This window comes from Poecilia formosa, unplaced genomic scaffold (assembly GCF_000485575.1).
Source record: "Poecilia formosa unplaced genomic scaffold, Poecilia_formosa-5.1.2 Scaffold42, whole genome shotgun sequence".
Taxonomy (NCBI): domain Eukaryota; kingdom Metazoa; phylum Chordata; class Actinopteri; order Cyprinodontiformes; family Poeciliidae; genus Poecilia; species Poecilia formosa.
In genome coordinates this window covers 750,611-769,655 of record NW_006799981.1, presented here as the reverse complement: position 1 = coordinate 769,655, position 19,045 = coordinate 750,611, and the positions used below count along the sequence as shown (strand labels likewise).

The window sequence follows — 19,045 nt, the reverse complement described above, 5'->3', positions numbered from 1 at the left end:
TTGTGGCACAAGTGAACTTTATTCATTGCATTCAGACAGGAAATGGCCAGTGAGATGTGACACATTCTTTTTGTTATTTTTCCTGATATCGGACGGTTTTCTTCACTACAACCCATCTTTGCTGCTTTCTTCACCTCTATGCTACACTGCCCATTGCTCTGGATGGTTCCTTTAGTACCTCCAGTTCTTGCAGTTTTGCTTTTGCACCAATCTGTTTTTCTCTTGCTAGACTGGTTCAGGACAAGGCATCAGTAACCCGATGAGTGTTTCTGAACATCTAGCTGGGTTCAAGCCAAATGGTAGTTCACATTCTTCCTGACAAGCTGAAAAAAGTACACAAAAAAAATAAATAAATAAATAGTGGCACTGAAATGCTGCTACTTGTTTTTAAAATGCATTTGCACAGATAAAAAGCAGAACACACAGATCCAGTGTTTATCTTGGGCTGGATGAAAAAGCAACCTATAAGTGCAGATGAAGTCAGAGTTGGCTTAATGCTAACCTCCGTCTCTTTTGCTCCGTCTGTGTCTCTGTGGGAATACGGATTTAAAAGGCCATTATACTCCATCACCTCCAGCACGCGCAGTGCCACTGCAGTCATCGCAATGTCAAGTGTCTTATTTCTGTATTACAGCAAGAGAGATAAATGTGTGTGTATAAGTGAGCGAGCAAACTTATGTCTACCGTTTGTGTGCGTCTGTGTGTGTATGTATGGAAATATATCGTACAAGGGGTTAGCAGTGAGTGTGAGTGGGCCTTGCTCTGTTCTGGACGTACTTATCTCTCCTGCTGCGTAATGGATCCTGCTGGATATTTGCATAGCGTATGTGGAGGTGATGTCATTTGGTCCTCTGAGCTGCATTTCAATGATAGTTGACTTTTGGGAAAATGGACACACTCTGGGAAATATGCATCACTTTATGCCTCTGTGCAAACTTTTATCTCCTACCATCAACTGGAATTGAACTGATCTTTAGCATTTTCCAAAAGTATATCATCATTTGTTCATAAAAATAAAAACTTGTTTCTTTTTCGTTCTGCTTAAAGATGCTTTGTGTTGGCCTATAAAATCCTGTGACAAAAAGCTGTGACATGACCAATGTGGAAAGGTTCAATGGAAAACTTTCCCACAACACTATAAATGCTAATTCTTATGAACTGGAGTTGAACAACAACAAAATAGAGTAGCTTTTGAAGACAGAGCAGAGGAGGGAAGTATCTGTTTATTACTTAAAAAGTTTAAAGTTTTAAAAAGCTGTTGTGCCTGCAGCATTTTATTTCAGTTAAATATGTCCATCAATGTGAGAAATGTGCTTACTTTCATTCATAATGCAAAATAAAGTTTAATTATTACATATCTACTATATTCATATATATATGAACATTATGAGGCCACAACAAAGAAGCAGATGTCAGTTTACAATAATCTGTCTGCATTTATGCATCTTTAAGTTGTTGTTTTTTTGCTACAAATTTTGTCCTCCTGCAGAATATTTTTATTTGATCTACTAGTTGTCACAGGTGCCACATTTCTAATAAACATATGCAGTGGATTTGAATTTCCAAGCTCACATTCTGACGGTGCTGCATCTGAAAAATAGGCAAAAAATACAACATATTTTCAGGTTTGGCTAGCCTTACTAGTTAATGTTAGGGATTTTTTTTTTTTTACTATAGTTGGTAAATGTAGACAACATATGAATGTGTTTGCTTCAGACTGCTTTCAGTTAGGAATAAATATAGAACTCTATAAATTTGGGTTTCTAGAACTAGAAAGCAGGAGGAGGATAAAAGTGGGACTGAGTCAGAATGATGAAAGATGCTCTCGTGTGGAGAGTGTCAAGAGCAGCAAAATGAATCACAAATAGGGTTTAGTAGTTTATGGATGACAGTAGTGTACAATACAGAACACCAAGCTTCGAATTCAGAATTAATATGTACATTGTACAGAATTAGGTTTATAGGGTGGTTGTTAAAGGTGTACACGCCTCTCCTAAAATTATGTTCTTATGAAGGTGAAGTAATGAGTCTAATGAATAACTATTTCCATGCTTAAAATGACACATATCCTTTGCGATTTAAAAAAATAAATCTGTAAAATAATGTAAACACTAAAGTATTAATATCCTGGTCACAATATTGAGCTCATCTTTATACTTAAGGTTTCTCCAAGCATTGTTTGATTCAAATTAAACACTCAGTCTTTAATAACACTACATACTTTATACAATGGCAAAGTGAAAATAATCATATGAAACAACAATCACAAAATGTTTTACTGGTAAGTGCAAACTTTTGTTAGCCCATTGTATATTCAATCCTCTTTGAAAAACCTGATACTTTTCATGCGTTAAACAAATGGACTATAGTAAGCAAACCAATTAAAACTTAGATAGAAAATGAAAAATTAATCTTCTATAGTTTAATTCCATTTGAATATGGAATTGCCAGTCTTTTACTCAGGTTAATGAGCCTTTATCTCTATCAAACATCAAGAAGGAAACGCTTGGTCTTTTATGTTAATTTATGCTGATTGTAAGATTGTCTCCTTCAGTGTTTTTAGACTCCACTGACACCGGCATTGTTCAAATGTCAGCAAGGTGGAGAAACTTTCACGAACATGTTAAATAGTTCAGCCAGCACAAAGGTCACATCCAATCACATTCACGCTGTTTACAACACTTCTCTCTCTTCTTTTTCACCGTCTCCCCTCAAGGGTGCTTAGCTTCCTCCCCGAGCTTCAGCAACCCTCCCTTCACTAATAGCCCTTGTCTTAAAGCCAAAGTTGGGTATTTTTCAGGTTAAATTTGGGGTGGCGTCGGTAGGCGGTGATATTAATCTCGCCTGTGACGTTCCAGTGGTGTTTATGAAGAATGCTCAACATTATTTGCATCCTCGCTTGTCGAGTGTTTTGTCAAAAGTAGGCAAGTTTTGCTTGCCTGGTAGATTTGTGTTCTCCCCGGGGAGCCGTGGCCCAGTAAGAGGCAGCAGTTGCTCGACATAATTAGATCGGGAAGGTCCTTGTAAACTCATTAATATCTCAACCGAGCTGAAATGGTTCACTCGACCGAGGATCTTTGCCTAAGCAAATGGAGAAATTTTCTGGACAAAAGAGGACCGGAACTAAACGTGGCAAGATGAATTGAGTTCAGGTGTTGGGGCTGTAGGTTGTATATGTTCAGTGCAGAACAGGCAATTTAACTGGTGAGGACTTTAAGGAAGCAAGAAATTCTGTAAATGTTTACATTTCTGCTGGATCCTGACAGTCAAGACAAGAATCCAAAGTCAGCCAGCAGTTTGTGTGAACTGTTCTCTCAATCATTGGATTTTACTCTTTTAATGTAAAACAAAATGGTCTTTATTTGACCAGTGAATGATGAATAAAATGGCATATATGGCCACTTAAAGCTACAAATGCATCAGCTAAGGTCCAGGAGCAAAGTTCAGCAATGCAGCAGTTTGCTGTAATTTAAGTGACTAAATTAATCTTTAGTTTTAAAAATATATCATGAAAAACTGCCTCTGAGGTGCTTTTTGCTGTTTTTGAAAAAATACTTTGTCTTCATTGTTGTACAGGTTTATCTTTACCTTTAGGTTTATGTGCACAGAGAAATGCTCTGTAACTTATATTTTGATGGGAAGTGATTCCAGCCATCATCTATCCATCATATATCTAACCATGCTTCCATCATTCTGTTGACTTTAAACTTATGAATCCAGTGTTGAATATCTGTTTTAGACACAAGGTTTAACAACCGTCTTCTTTATTTTTCCCCTGAACTCTAGGAAGATGCATTTGAAAACATTTATTACATTTAACTGCCACAAGTAGCTCTTTTGGACTAATCTGCACACTGAAAGGTGACAACGGGCTCTGAGCAGTGGCATGCGATGAGCCAAGTGTCAGAAAATATCTGTGCAAACTGTGGTAGCGTTTGGGTAATGAAAGCAGAGATTACCTTGATACAGGTGCGGTTAGCCTTAAGAATTGCTTGTATGTGCAGATATATGTGGAGCTGTAAACAAAGAGCAAAATTTGTCTAAAGACACAACATTGCACAAACAGCTGCAAACCTCCTCCTTTCTTTATGTAGGGGTTTTATCTGAAATGCTGCCTCCTCACAATGACTGTGCTTGCAGTGTTTGACTGAATTGGTCTTCAATAAAAGTCGAACAAGGTGCCAGGTGTCCTAGAATGCATTTGTTGTATGAAGTTAGGTCCCACATGTGCACTGAGTATGAGCATTTTCTGCCCTCTTCATTTTCTGACCTCTTCAATGAGTGGACGTCACCAGGCAGATTAAATTTATTTAATGCACTGGGAGCTGGTGGACTCCCTATCTCACGCTTGATAATCAACCAGCTTTTTCCACCAGCTTTTTTCTCACTCACTTTTTAAAATTAATACCCATTGTTTTTGCTAAGCCGAGGATGTTCCAGAGGCAGCCTCATGGCGTTGTCTCTCTCTCTCTTTGTATGTGCGTGTGTGTGTGTGTGTGTGTGTGTGAGAGTGGACTGGGCATTAGAGTCATGAAGAGAGGGTTTCAGTGGATTACCACGGCCCCAAAGTGCTGTGCCCTTTCATTAACCTTGCCTCTTAGTCGTCTCATTTAATGCAAAACAAATTTCTAATCTGCGCTCTGCTAAACAGTTCTGCAACTCGTTCTGCTGCTGGGAGCGCTTCTGTGTGTCTGTTACTGTTACTCTTATTGCCTTAGGTTCCCCTCTGCCAAGCCCCCTAATTACTCCCCGAAACAGGCGGCCAGGCTCCTCATATGTGCTATCATCATTTTAAATTTATTTTGATTGATTTGTGTCAGCTTTAACTATGCTTTGGGCCGGGGTCGATAAATAAAGATCAATACTTTAATGTTTTCCTCTGAACCTTTATTAAAAAATAGATTGGCTATAAAGAGGGCTGAATTACAAGGAGGAGTGCCTACTTCCAATGAATGTCAACTGGAATCTAATTGAACAACATTGAGCGGGTGGAGATTAGTCCGGGGAACGTGAGCTGTAGGAGGCCCAGGGTGTTACAGATGGAGAAGGGGCCTGGAATCAGGAGCTGATGCTGGGAAGTGAAAGGACAAAACTTTGTTTGGCAGGGAACCAACATTTAAAATCAATGTCAGGCCTCGCCAGTACACCATTTAGAGAATATGCCTTTGCATGTTTTTCTGTTACAGTTATCTAATTATAAAGCTTCAACTTCTTCCTTTTTAAAGTGCTCTCGGCTAACACCAAGATGGTTTGTCGGGTTTCGTTGTTCTCCTGATGCATCCAGGGGTTTTTCCAGGTACTGGTGCTGCTCTTACAAAACAATGTTAACTTTGTCTGTCCTGTGTGTTTCTGTGTTCATGCACCACAAGATTGACCAGGTAGAAATGAAAGCAGGCAGATCACAAGAGAAACTGCTCATGAAAGAGCAAACATGATGTTCTTTGAATGACGGGAATTCAAGACTAAATTAAAATGGAATAGAATAAGGATTCTGTTATCTATCAATTTGTCTAAAATTTTTATTGATTCTCCGTCCATTCATCTAATTCTACATTCCATACAGTCAGATTTGTGCAGATTCAACCATAAAATAAATAAAACTTGCATTATTAATAAGCATTTGGGCATAATAAACCCAATCATCACCTTCTACTTTCCTTTTAACAGTTAGCGTGATTGCAAACTTTTAAATATGAGCCAACCAAACTCAATGCTGGCATTATTTTTAAACCTTCCTTCCCAAACCTCTGGGGGTCTCAAAGTTCACTTAACAGTTAGCAGGAAAATATGTCCACCATGTAATCCAATTTAATCAGTTCTACCTAGTATAGGATACAAATGTTGAATTGGCACCAACCCAACGTACAAATCTAAACTTCTAATTCCTTCATAGAGGATTTTAAGTCTGAATGCAGGACAGGGAAGCGTTGTGAGGAGGAATTGGATTAAAATGGCATTGTTATTTGTGTCACTGTAATTGTGAGGGGAAAAAAGGAGAGAACACTCTATCCTGCGGTGCATCAAATGTCTCTCCAATTCAAAGTGTGATTAACCTTTTGTACAGGGCACAGATTATGGCCTAAATGTGATCTGCTTACAGATGCACTTCTGGGTGCAGCTGAGATCACTACACAGTTGGCATGACTACAGTTATCCCTTTGCCAATATTAGAAAAATAGTAACCGACTATGCTTTTTGCATAATGAAATGCGTTTCATTCTTGTACTTTCAAAGATATTTTTTATTGGGTATTGACTGAGTTCCTATCGGATATTTGAAAAGAACCATCATCAAGATCGAAGGATCAACGAAGACTTCGGCTTACGAAAGGATTCTAACTTGTTTAAAAGTTTGTACCATAGCAGATTTCGTTAATAAAAAAAATCATATCTATGCATGTTTTAATAGTCGGAATCGAATGGACTTGATTTGATATTTTTACTTGTTTCTCAGAAAAGGGTCAGTTTCTGCTATGAATCCAAAATACCTGAACTGAACTTGTTTTATTTGATTTAAAAAAAAAAAAAAAACGTATTGGTATAATTTTTAACTTTCTGTCTTTTTGAGAAAATTATTGTCACAGGAAACTGTTTAAGAACATGTTGTCAGTTCTATCAACCGGAGGATTTATCTTTTTTTTTATCACAATGTATTTATTTATTCACTTATCTATGTACGCAGACACATGAATGAGTTTACAAAAAGCATGCTGTCATACATTTGCAGTAATTTGGAACCTTTCAAGATGGATTCCCTGCTGAGAAGAAATTTTCTGTCACTGACAGCGCCTCACCTGTAACACAATAAAAACATTCAAATCTTGGGAATAACATATTTAAAGTGCTTAAGGAAAGGTCAGACATTTTAAAGTTTATCCGGTGTTTTCTTCATTTTTGTTATTATTATTTTTTTTCCTAAAAGCAGTCGGCAGCATGAAAAATCTGATATTTGACAAACAAAAGAGAAATGTGACAACATTAAAGTGATTGAATAACAAACTGTTAAACAGATGGAAGCAGTGTTGTAGTTGTAGTTGAACACATTAGAATATTGGTCAAATTAAATGCAATTATGTTGTTTAAATAAACAAGTGGAACATATGTAGCACAGATTCATTTAGTTTTAGGCTTCTGTAATTGTGGCCATTGGGGGGGAAAAATGTTCCTCATAAAATAAGAACATATAACAAATAATAAATAATACAGAAACATTATTCCATGTCATAGGCTTCTATTAAAGCAACCTCGGTTTCCTTAACACCTCTGCAGGGCCACAGGCTGATCACCTCCATGGCGCGCTTCATTGATGCAGCAATTCATGCGAAAGAAGCGCCAATTAAATATCGAGAGCATTCACTCTGCAGTGCATGAGCATACATTTAAGAATACGTTTCTTTGTTAAAAATATGTTATTGTTCTTATTTAATAGTCATTTATAACATTCATGTTGCAAGAAACATTTAGGGCTTTTATCAGCCATAAGTCATAATCATCAAAATAAAAACTTGAAAATATCACTCTTTGTAATAAATGTTTGAGTTTCACTTTTTCATTATTTATTTTTTAATATATAAAAGTAATAGTTTTAACCAGTTGGCTCCAAAACTTGTTTTGTCTCAGGCTGGAGGACATCGACATGCTGCGTGTGTCTCCATGGTGCTGCTGGTTCCTGATCTGGTTCTAATCAGGTATGTGACTTTCTTTTTTTTTTTTTGCTTAAGTTTTCTCCCATGTTTGACTTGTCAGTTACCGAAATACAGGAAACACATTCAGAGTGCAAACTTTTACATATGGATATTTGCAGCAGATGTGCATACAGAAGCATAATAGACTCAGTGGACAGAGACAGTTATGTGGTTCCAACTGGTGAAAGTGTCAGAGGGCATGTGTGGTCAGCCATAGTGCATTTTGTTGTAATGGTGTCCCAGTTGTTTCGTCAGAAATCGATGGGAACCACGCTTGGCGAGCATGGGGAGGTCAAGGCTTCGTCTGCTTAAATATTTCATTCTAGGAGCACGTCAGGAGCTTTTAAAGATCACCGCACTGCCCTCTTTTCTTCTGCCATGCGTGTGCTGTGCAGACACAAAACCACACGTTCATCTTTTTTAGGGGTTACAGTAAAAGCATCGCTTCATAAGTTTGTGAATGCAACACACACACACATGCAGACACATGGGCACGTTTTCATGCATGGACAGCACTGCATGTCCATCCAGGCTCAGGTCAGAACTGGGTTAAAATCAATTCATATCAATTATTAAGAGCCTGGGTATCCAAGTAGTCTCAGCCAGTGTGTTTCCCCTTCTGCTGACCTCTGAAAACCTGAGCATCAAATGGGGGAGACTTTTTTTTTTTTTTTTGTAATTTACAAGGCTGTCAAGTAACTAACTTATTTTTGTTCTTTATTTCAAAGTACTGTAAAAGTCACCTGAGCTCAGAACATTTATAAATATGGCAAAGTCCTTTGAGCAAACACTGTGGCGAGAATTACTGAAGTCACAGTCATCTTCGAGAAACCAATTTGTGAAAGTTGAAAGCTTTGTCATGTGGTGCATTACTCCTCTAGAAGTATCCACTGGATACAGCAACAATACTTTAAGCATTTAAGCAATATTCATTCTGTACTAAGGGTCCCACAGTGTGCTGAGACAATATTTGCTACATCATTACACCACTTGCAGCCTGAACTTTGGATGCAAGGCAGGATGGATCCCTGCTTTCATATAGTTTACTCTAAATTCTGATCCTACCATATGAATGTCGCAGTTGTTATGTGATTAGCGAACAACCGTCCTGTCAAACCAATCTTCCCATTCTTCTTTGACCTCTGACATCAACAAGACTTTTTACTGTCACACAACTGTACCTCATTGATACATTTTCTCTTTTTCAGACCTTTTTCAGTCCACCAGAGAGATGGTTGTGCTTGAAAATCCCAGCAGATCAACAGTTTCTGAAAAACTCAGATATCAGCTCCTAACAACCAATGCAAAATCAAAATCACTAAAATCCTCCATCTTCTCATGCTGATGTTTTAAACATCTTCAGCACATTTACGTGGCCTGAGTTTCTGTCATGTGATTCGCTGACTTGAATTTGTGTTGCTGTATTTAGAAAGACATTTTGGCTCTTTGACTTTAAGTAGGTTGGCAAATACAATAAAAGACATAAGAGCATGTTTGAAAGGTAACGAATGACTGGAGATTTAGAAAAGGTCTCTTGGGTTAGACCTGTATATGAAACTGACCACCTTGGACTTTGCCATGTCACATCCTGTATAAGTGAATATTGATTAAGCCACTTTTTCTCTTTATTTACAATGGAAAAACTACAACGGAGGTGTTTAGTGTCTTGGCATATTCAAACCAAAATAGATATGTTCTTATTTATTTGATCTACACTTTTTTTCAGAATTTAATAAAGCATCTTTTAGTATGCTTCATCAACTGCAGTTCGACATGTTATCTGAAGTGCATCATGACTGGAGCATGAAGTTCAGCAACAATCACCAGACATGTCCTTACCTCCAGCAGAGGACATGTCAGGGTGGGGCCACAGTGACCCAGATGGGCCCATCTCAAATCAATGTTTGCTACTCCTAAGCGTGCACAAGAGGACAGACAGACAGACGCACTAACATACTCAGATACGATGGCTATGCCTTGGTCGATGGGCCCCTGGGCTGGTCTGAAAAGGCGTCACATCTGAGGAGCATGTCGTTCCAGCCTGATGAGCAATCTGCCTCATCAAAAGACCTTTATCCCAATCAATAAGGCTTTCGGCAAGGGAGCTCCTCGCCGCCCGTCCGCAGTTCCCACCTCTGGGTCTCTGTCTGCGCAGCTCAGCAGGGGACATATTGGTGTATGTGTACACTGTGCATGTCAGATGGGAGGTTTTCTTTCGAGCCTGTACACTAATAAGCCCGGATGCTATTTTTTTTCAGACTTGATGTTTGTGCATATGTATGTCACAGGTGCCACTTTGAGTTCAAGTCTGCATGAGTCTGACAGCCGGAGTGTTTCTTGTGTGTTTGCCGTGGAAGTCCATATTGAATCAGAAGCATGTCATTGTTTTTGTGTGTTTTTTGCTGACAGATGCAAGAATGGGAAATAATAATAATAAATTTAAAAAAAAACATCATACACCAGAGGTGTACCAGCTCTGGTGAGCTCAGGCTTCTTCTTACAATTCTCTAAACTCTTACTGTTTTTTTTGTTGTTGTTTTTTTTCTATATATTTTTTGTTTTGCTCTTTGTTCTTCATCTACAACATGTCTTCAATTAACCATGGCGACATATTTCGTTAAATAAATACACTAATGATCTCTGTGATATCGGCATATTGATGTTAAGGAGTGGTGTTTGCCATGTTTTCACTTTAATAGAGGAATTTGTGATTTAAGACTCAGAGGAAGTCATAGCGGTCACCTCATCTTGGTGGAAAGCTGACAAGGCTTGTTCGGTCCAAATATGGAGTTTGTGCTAATAAAGTGTTTCCACTCTAAGGTAAAGGCTAAAAGTCTGCATATGTTAAGCTTCCATTTGTGGTTAAAAAATCGAATTATTAAATATTTGGGGGGGTTTTTTTCAACTCATCATTTGTAACAACAAATAGTTTTCTTCTTGTCTAGAAGAGAATCTTTTCATTCTCCTCAGTCTGGTATACTTCAAACCCCAAATGCCCAGCAAAACCTCCAAAGCTGTTTGCGTCATTTCCTGAATGGTACCTCTATGCAACAGGACTATTTGGAATCCTTTACAACCTCTCAGCAATCGATGGCATTCATAAAAGATGCAAACGTGGAAAAGCTAGCAGAGTTTTTAACTTTATTTCAAATGAATCAGATTTAGATCCCCTCATATTGTCTCACTGCTGCAACAGGAGCACTTTGACCAACTCTGCAGCTGCTTGACCAGCCTGACAAAACACTTGGCTTTAATCCCTGAAATTGTTGAGGCTTCTAAATCTGTTGTGAATTTTGAAAACATCAAATTGGTGGTAAAAGTTGTACTAACAAGCCTCTGAAGTGACACAAAATTCAAGTTGATAATGAACTGTTTTCACATTTTGACTTGTTAATATTGTATTAAACTATTGCTCCCACTGTTAATATAAAAATAGTTTACGTTTGTACTATTTATGGTTTGAGAACATGAATAATTTCTCTTGAAGAAACTGCCACAGTCTGAGTGTATTTAGCCTGATAGACATTACAGGAGAGCTAAGCTTTCATCTCTTATCTTGCTCATCCCACAGCTCCCACAGGGCGCTGGCTAATTAGCCTAATAAAAACACTAGCCATTTTCCTAAGGTAAATTGAATTGACTTGTCAATGGTGTACATCAATACACATAAGGAGCTTTACTTTGTGGGAAGAGTGTTAAAGCTGGCTGGCTGTGAGCACAAAGTGAGTCAAAGGAAAGAACAGAGTTTTGGGACAAAATATCTGCCCCTTAAACAAATATTAATATCAGAGTAATGACAAATTTGCTGTTTTTAAAGTATGAAATATTGACCACATCATTTATATAAAATTCATTAGTCATAGCCTTGCCTAGATTAACTAATAAAATCAAGTTGCCAGACTTAAAGAGAAGTCTGGCAACATGAAGAAAGCTAAAAAATATCAAAAGCCACCCCATCTGAAGACATTAAGCAATGCCTAAGTTGTTTTTTAGATTATGCAGAAAATATTGGTCGCAGAATTACAGAGGAGAATAAACGCCATTACTGATGAGTTGATTTTGTGGGGCATCTAAGGTTAGCAGTGTCCACCAAGGTGGTGTTTGTGTACTGGTAAATACCCTTTCAAATAAAAAATAAAACATGTTTTAAAAGCTTTAATCCAACTTAAACTAAAGAGTACGCCTTAGGCCGAAAGTGATACAGAAAGTTTTCACTAATTCCAAAACTGAAAGGTCTTCTTATGAAAGTAGATTATAAAATGTTATTCAAATTAATTTCCCCTTAACTAAATCAAACTACGAGGCAATGGAAAATTGTAGATTGTGTTTACTCAGGTAATATTTGTCATAAAACATGTGACCTGCAAACAGGCAAGCACTTTTTCCACATCTGAATTTGGAAAAAAGAAAAAAAAAATTTTTGCCAGCCTCAGAGGAAGATGCGACCTCTGTTGTTACAGAGGAATGGCAAAATGCTGCGTGGCCGTTTTGATGTTTGCATTTGGCTGAGTGATCTCTATGAAACGGTCTCTTCTCTTTTATGGCAGCCTCCCTGCCTCACCCTGTTAATGTTAATGGTGCCAGCTGATGTTTTAATAAATTAAGCTTGATTATGAAGATTGTCGCCCTTTTGATTCTAATGGGGTCTTAAACAAGCTCTGCCGTGATGGCATAATCATAAAACGAAATCATGGAACGTGCATGTGCGGGATGTTGGCGCACCACTGCTTCCGACTATCTGTTAGGATGTGGACTGGAGAGAGCGTGGAAGGACACACAGATACTGTGTCTTGAGTGGAAGAGTGTCAGTCTCACAGTTTGTGTGTGTTTGTAGGTGTGTGTGGGCAGAGGGGGGTTCAGACTGTTCTTCTCCCTCAGCCATTAAGCTCCTTCCTCTGGGCTCTCCCTGTGGTGGTTGTAATGACTTGCAATCAGCTCTGAGTGTGTCTTCATTGAATTGCCGTATCTTTCCAGCCTCACTAAGAACAGCGGGTTATTACTGATCTAGGGAGTCTCTTGACACCGACCCTACTAAGTAGTTAGTTCGGTTATTAAGTGTACTTAATTTATTGTCCTCTATTATTTCTGTTAGTGTGCTGCTTTAGAGAAAGAAATTGAGATATGACAAGGGAATGCAATCTTCTTTGTGGGAAATCATAATACATTAAACTTTTGAGGACAAAGGATTGTTTTAAAAAATAGATGAAGGTATAGATAATTAAAATACAGGATTTCAGCCTTCACTTTTCTGGTGTGTTTTTTGAGAAATCAGAAAATGGTATTTTAGACACCAAATGATTAAACAATTAATAATATATGTAGAAATATGCACAGGAATTTAGTAAAGACTTGAGTTGCATGAGAAAAGAAACATAAACATGAAATAAGTCTTTTTGAAGTAAAATAAAATGATATATAATATTTAAAATTTAAATTAAAATTTTAAGGTCGGAAAAAGTATTGAAGCAATAATAAAACCAAACACTATTTTTTTAAGCATAAAATCAAATTGTAAATATATGTTTGCATATTTAGAGTGTAAAATGTATATATAGTGCAACAATATCTAGATATAAAACAGATTAATATTAGAATGTTTTTGGTAAGCCACTCGCTGAGTGACAATGTATATATTTCAGTATTGAAAGTGTAATGCAGATACTGCAACATGGATTTTAGGTATGATATGAATTTATCAAAAAAAAAAGTGCATGTGTCCACTTATTAAGGAATTTATTTTCTCACTGATGGCAACATTTTACCTAAATCTGATTTTAAAAAGCAGCTTTAATAAATGTTTTCAGCTGCCTTCAGCTCAGGGTGATTGGCAGTCCTTTGGTCCGTCTCCGTTAACCTCTCGACCTCTTTTTCCTCTGTGGTTTACGACTATACCAGAGGATTTTCAAGCAATTTGTCAACAATACATTAAAGATTCATACCAAGGGCAACAGCACATGTGTTGCTCCGAGGAAAAAGTAGAACTTGCTTGCAGTGAAATGCTGTCCCTCTAAATATAAAGTGTCAAAATTGGTGCCAAATTATTTTACTTTGTGTGTTACATATGTTTTGTTGTTTAAATGCAGGATCCCCCTCTATTACAGCCTAAACAGACATTTACCAGAAATTAATGAGATCTACTTAGAAGGAATTGTAGGTCCCAATTTAATGCGACATGGGGAGCAAGAAGTCTGATTAAGTTATAATTATCTTTATTATTTTATTCCTATGGAGCCCAGCTTCTGAGGCTCAGACAAAATTATAAAGTGTGCTTCACACTAATAAAAACAAAAACTTTAATATTTATTTACGGTCCTATTTCGGTGAATATGCTGCAGACTTTGGCCATAAACTGCTTTGTTTCACTTGTGAAGTTTGCTTTATGAAACCTGTCTGTATCTTTGTTCCTGAGATCTTTCACTCATAAACTGATGGAGTAATACCAACGTTAGCCACTTGCATTTTGAGCAGTGCAGCGGTTATTTGCAAATGATACAGACGTAAAAATGGAAAATAATACGGAACCCCACTGATGTGTTGTTTTCATGTTCATTAAAACTTGTGTTAAGAATGAAGCTAATTTATACATTTGTTGTTGTTTTGTTTTTTTTTACTTTCAGTTAATTTAAAATCTGTATTTATCCTCCTAATGATCCTTATGCAAGATCAAAATGCATATGAAAGAGGTTCAGGAGGAAACCACACATTCTTCTCTCTATAGAGACCAAAATGCATATCTACGCCCTCCATTTGTTTTGTTTTTTTTTTGTTTTTTTTTTCTACCTCACGGTTTCTTGCAATTGCCTGAAAAAACTCAAAAAAACGAGATATATCATGATTACATGCCCAAACCACCACTTTGACTTCTTTCAGCTCCTGGCAGTCTGACAGAAGTGAGGCGGCTGGGCCCTCCGGCCGAGGAATGAGGCAGACAAAGGAGGCAACAAACCAGTTACAAGACAAACTCCTGCCTCCTGTGTGACCGTCGCTCATCCATATGAGGAAGTGCTCTCCATTTGTGTGGAGAAGCATTTGGGTTGGGAGCCATGCAAACCAGGTGGCAGGTGACGGTAGAGACCTGGGCATGATAAATTGGTGACGTTGTGTTTTGGTTGACCTTTCTGTTTCTTTGGTGGTGTTAGTGGACCGGGATGCTTTATCACAATTTAAGTAACCAAGATTTTTTTTTTTTTCTACAAGTTTTAAAGAAGGACATTTCTCTGGCTAGAATTATATAAAATAGTTATTTGTCTTTTTTTTTTTTTTGTAACATTTTTCCTTTTTTACATACATTAAAATAAAAGATCAGGTTCCCACCCGTCCGCACAAAATCAGCATATCACAAAATAGCAGCTACTCAGTCAAGGCAACATGAGATAAATAACCTTTGGTGAGTATTTTGATTAGATTAATAGATATTAAGGTGTCAAAAGAAGCTGAGTCAAAAATTGCTAGAACATGTCTCCAGCAGTTGCCTCTTGGTAATTTAATGTGACTTTACATGGAAAACATGGTGTAGAGGCAGACGGTTTCATCTGCATCCTGTCTGCGTTTTCAGGCTGTGTTTCCTCCTCTCTCCATCAGTCAGTGCATGTGTCCCGATGAGTCTCTTTATAGAAGCGTTTGAACGTCTGGATGTGTATTTCTGCCACCTCCCTCCCTCCCTCTCCACTCCTCCCTCTCTTCCCGACTCCCTTTCCATCTCTCTCTGATATACATAGCAATGACCCCTGTCTCAGTCACGCTGGCACCATGCTGTGAATACCATCTAAGCAGAAAAACAAGTGGAGATTGTTATGCAAATGGCTATGTGGTGGGCCATGTGCGGGAGAGGAAAAAAATGGCTATGTTTGTGTCCTTATATGTGTGCTGGGGGAGGTGGCGGGGGGAGAGCAATGAAGATACAGAAACAGGGGGAGAAAAAAAAAAGGAAAAGAGAGGAGGAAAAGAAAAACATCAAAAGACAAGACAAACAGGCAGAAGGCAGGACTTATTAGAGATGCGGTAAACAGACAGGATGGCACGATAAGATGATCTTTTGAGCATATTTAAAGAAATAAAATCTGCCATGGTCAGGTGCTCCGTACCTGCAGGATGTGTTTACCATGTGAGCTACAGTCACTGATCAGCCAAAGGAAACCGACTGTCTGCATGCTAATAAGACAGAGGAGGGGATATTTGTGCATCATATAACCGATGTATGTCGTTTATATGATGTCTTCTTGGAAACACGGACTTTCTTTTCCTTTTACTGTTGACATCTAATTTACACCCAGGCATCTCAGCATACACACTCAACTACATGCCCAGCATAAAGAGACTGTAGGTAATGCATGGGGATGGCAGGTCAGTTTGCTGTTTAATTGTTGTCGCTCTTCACGCTGGTGTTGCTTCACTAAGCAAAATGAAATGGCTTTACAAACAAATACATATTTATATTTTGCATAGTAAAACAAGAAGATGAAAACATCCACACCCAAAGTTTTAACCCCTTATACGATATGGTAATAGATAAATAAGAGAAATTTTTAGATGAACAAATCTTTCATCTATTTCTGAAAATAATAAACTTTGTAACATCTGCAGCAATGGAAGTACTTGGTTTAGGATTAGAATGTTTATGTCATGAATGCATCAATTAACCCAATTAAAACTCACACACACGCACACACACAGACGAAACACATCTATCTCTGAAATAACTTGAAAGTTTAATAGTATCCCTTGTTCAGACTTTGATTTTGACTATTGATTGACACAGTTGTATATAACATATAATTAAAGAAATAAAAATGTCATGGAAACTGTATTAATTTGAAAGGTTAGTTAGGTTAGTGGTCAAGAACAAAAACATTTTTTTTCCTTCTTACAGCAATGCATATCCCAAAAGATCTCAAAAGTTAAAAATAATGCCGTCAATAAACCTTTACATTGTGGTAATTTTTAGAATAAATTGTTGTTTTTTATATTATTGTCTGTTTATTGACAATGGAGAGCTGGTCTGTTCCCAATAACATTTCAAATGGCTTTAAGTTGCAGAACCGTTACCTCAGAAATGAACTTCTTTAAGCTGGGAAAAGGCATAATAAAAACACAATACCTAAAAAAAGATACCGCACAAATAAAAATAAATTCCCTTTGCTCATAGTCAGCAATTTACTAGTTTGTGGGACTTGTGTTCTTATTTCTAAATTGGCATTCATGTTTTGTCAGCATTTCTTCAATGTATTATTTATAAATGATACATTTATACTTCATGCTTGCTTTTTGCTGCATACAGGGAGTTTGTGGACTGTTAGCCAGTTCTTCGGTTCACTCTGCCATTTGTTGACCGGGTCCAGTTTGGTTTCTTCTGGTAGTTATAAACTCATCAGCATTTCAGCACCTCACTTTTGCTCATTTCCATTTGCCAGCGTACTTCCTTTTTACGTTTATTGAAGTCTGTAGCATTGCACTTTTCCAAGATCCTGATCAGACAAATTTCCCCCACACTTTCACAGTTTTTACCTCACACATATTAACAAACTTTCTGACTTGGTTTCTCTTTCTCCGTCTCTTTTTACTCTGCCACTAGCAGACATGCTTGATCGTTATCCAGCAACGGCATCAATTATTAGGTCTGGTTTATGAAACACCAGTGCAATTTGCTACCAAACACTCCAGATGTATCGCTGTTCATAGTGGACACTTACCCAGCTCTGTGTTTTTTTTGTTGTTGTTTTTTTCTTTTGTTTTGAGGGGTTGCTATGTCTTGACTGAAACTTGCATCAGTTTACATCAGCGACAGACACAGCAGCAGACTGGACCTCCCCAAGCCCTGCACATACCTCACCTCCACAGCTGTGAAAGCTGGATCAATGTACACATTGTCACCCATCATGAAGGCTTTTAACAATTCTTGAAACTAAATCGGAGAACTTATTTGGAACTCATTGTTTCACAGCGTAGACGTTAAGGCTGCTCTGTGAAATGCTTAGCCTGAGATGAGCCAACAGTGGCACAAATATCAGTTACAATAAGTAATATGAGTGGTAATTTGCAATAATAACATGATAGCCTCGTGTTTTGTTTCCTATAAATACTTCAAAATGTGCCCTCTATGCAGAGCATTTTTACGAAAACAATTTCAACCCCAAAAATTCAGATATACTGGCATGTACATTTTAATTACTTTTCATTCTCTACACCTCCAGACAGTATGTAAAATAAGCTATCATGAGTGATATGACAAAATATACAACTTTCCTGATAGCAACCTGAATACCTCTCCATTTTCTGAGAAATGTGGCTGGTGTTAGTTTGAACCTCTACTTCCTGTTTAGTACATCTATGCGCAACATTGACATCCAAGAAAATTACCATTTATGTAGCCTGACTGATTTGATCCAGACCAGTAGCAGGTCTAATTTGAATTTTCTTTTTTGCAACATTGTAAAAGTTCTCAAATTTGCATTACAATTGTATGGAAACATATTGTATGACATTTTGTCTTTTAGTGGATAAGAAAAAGATTGAGCATCACACCCAAGTTGAGATGTGTAATTCTTTTCGACCATCCATTCACTTTTCTATCTCTATTTCAAAAGTCAATCTAAAAACTTTCAAATCTTGAAAAAATTGGGATCTAGACCTGAGAAATGCAACTGCAGACTGAGTTGTGGAAATGAAATAAAACTGGACAGACTGAAAGGTTATTGGGCTGTGTTTCAGTACAAACTCTGTGAAAACCAAATAAAACTCTGATTCTCAGAAAATGAATCATTTTATGAGTTTGACTGTGATCATAAGTTATTAGTGACATTAACCAGCCTTGTGCAACACTTATTGTTGTAAAGAGCTCAAGTACAATTAAATAAAACTGTATCCACCGCATGTCAGAATCATATAATTCCATTTTGCATTTTTATTAGCAATTTTAAAAGTCATGGTCAATAACAAAGAAAACAAAAAATAGTGAAATTGTGAATTTTCAACCAAACAATGAAATGCACATTGTGCCTCGTGTGGGTCTTAGGGGGAAATAGTGCTACTCCAGTTTCAACCTTTTTTGAATTTTCATCATAATTATGTCAATATTCTCCCAAACGCAAACACTTCCAGTCCTCACGGAAAGTAATACGTTGAAAGACCATTAAAAATCCCCCCCCTCATTCTCACTCCTTTCATTGACACACATCCCATGCACATACACACAGCAGTCGCCCCCATCTTGTCCCCACCCTCCACTCAATAAAACTTTTGGCATGCCTGAGGTGTTGTAATTGGCAGCCAGCTTGCCATACCGATAGACTCCTCTCAGTCCTACGGGTCAAGAGTAATTTACTGAGCTGCTAAACGCCACCAGTTTTTTTTTTTTTTCCTCTC

At 37.6% G+C, this 19,045-nt stretch overlaps 1 long non-coding RNA gene across 1 annotated transcript in view; it reads left to right on the top strand.

The window, feature by feature from the left end:
- Positions 1-19,045, top strand: part of LOC103137626 (uncharacterized) — a 118,601-nt gene that overhangs the window by 94,588 nt on the left and 4,968 nt on the right. Inside the window, exon 6 of the long non-coding RNA XR_476171.2 lies at positions 7,620-7,687. This is a non-coding gene — a long non-coding RNA (uncharacterized LOC103137626). The remainder of the gene's footprint in view (positions 1-7,619; positions 7,688-19,045) is intronic.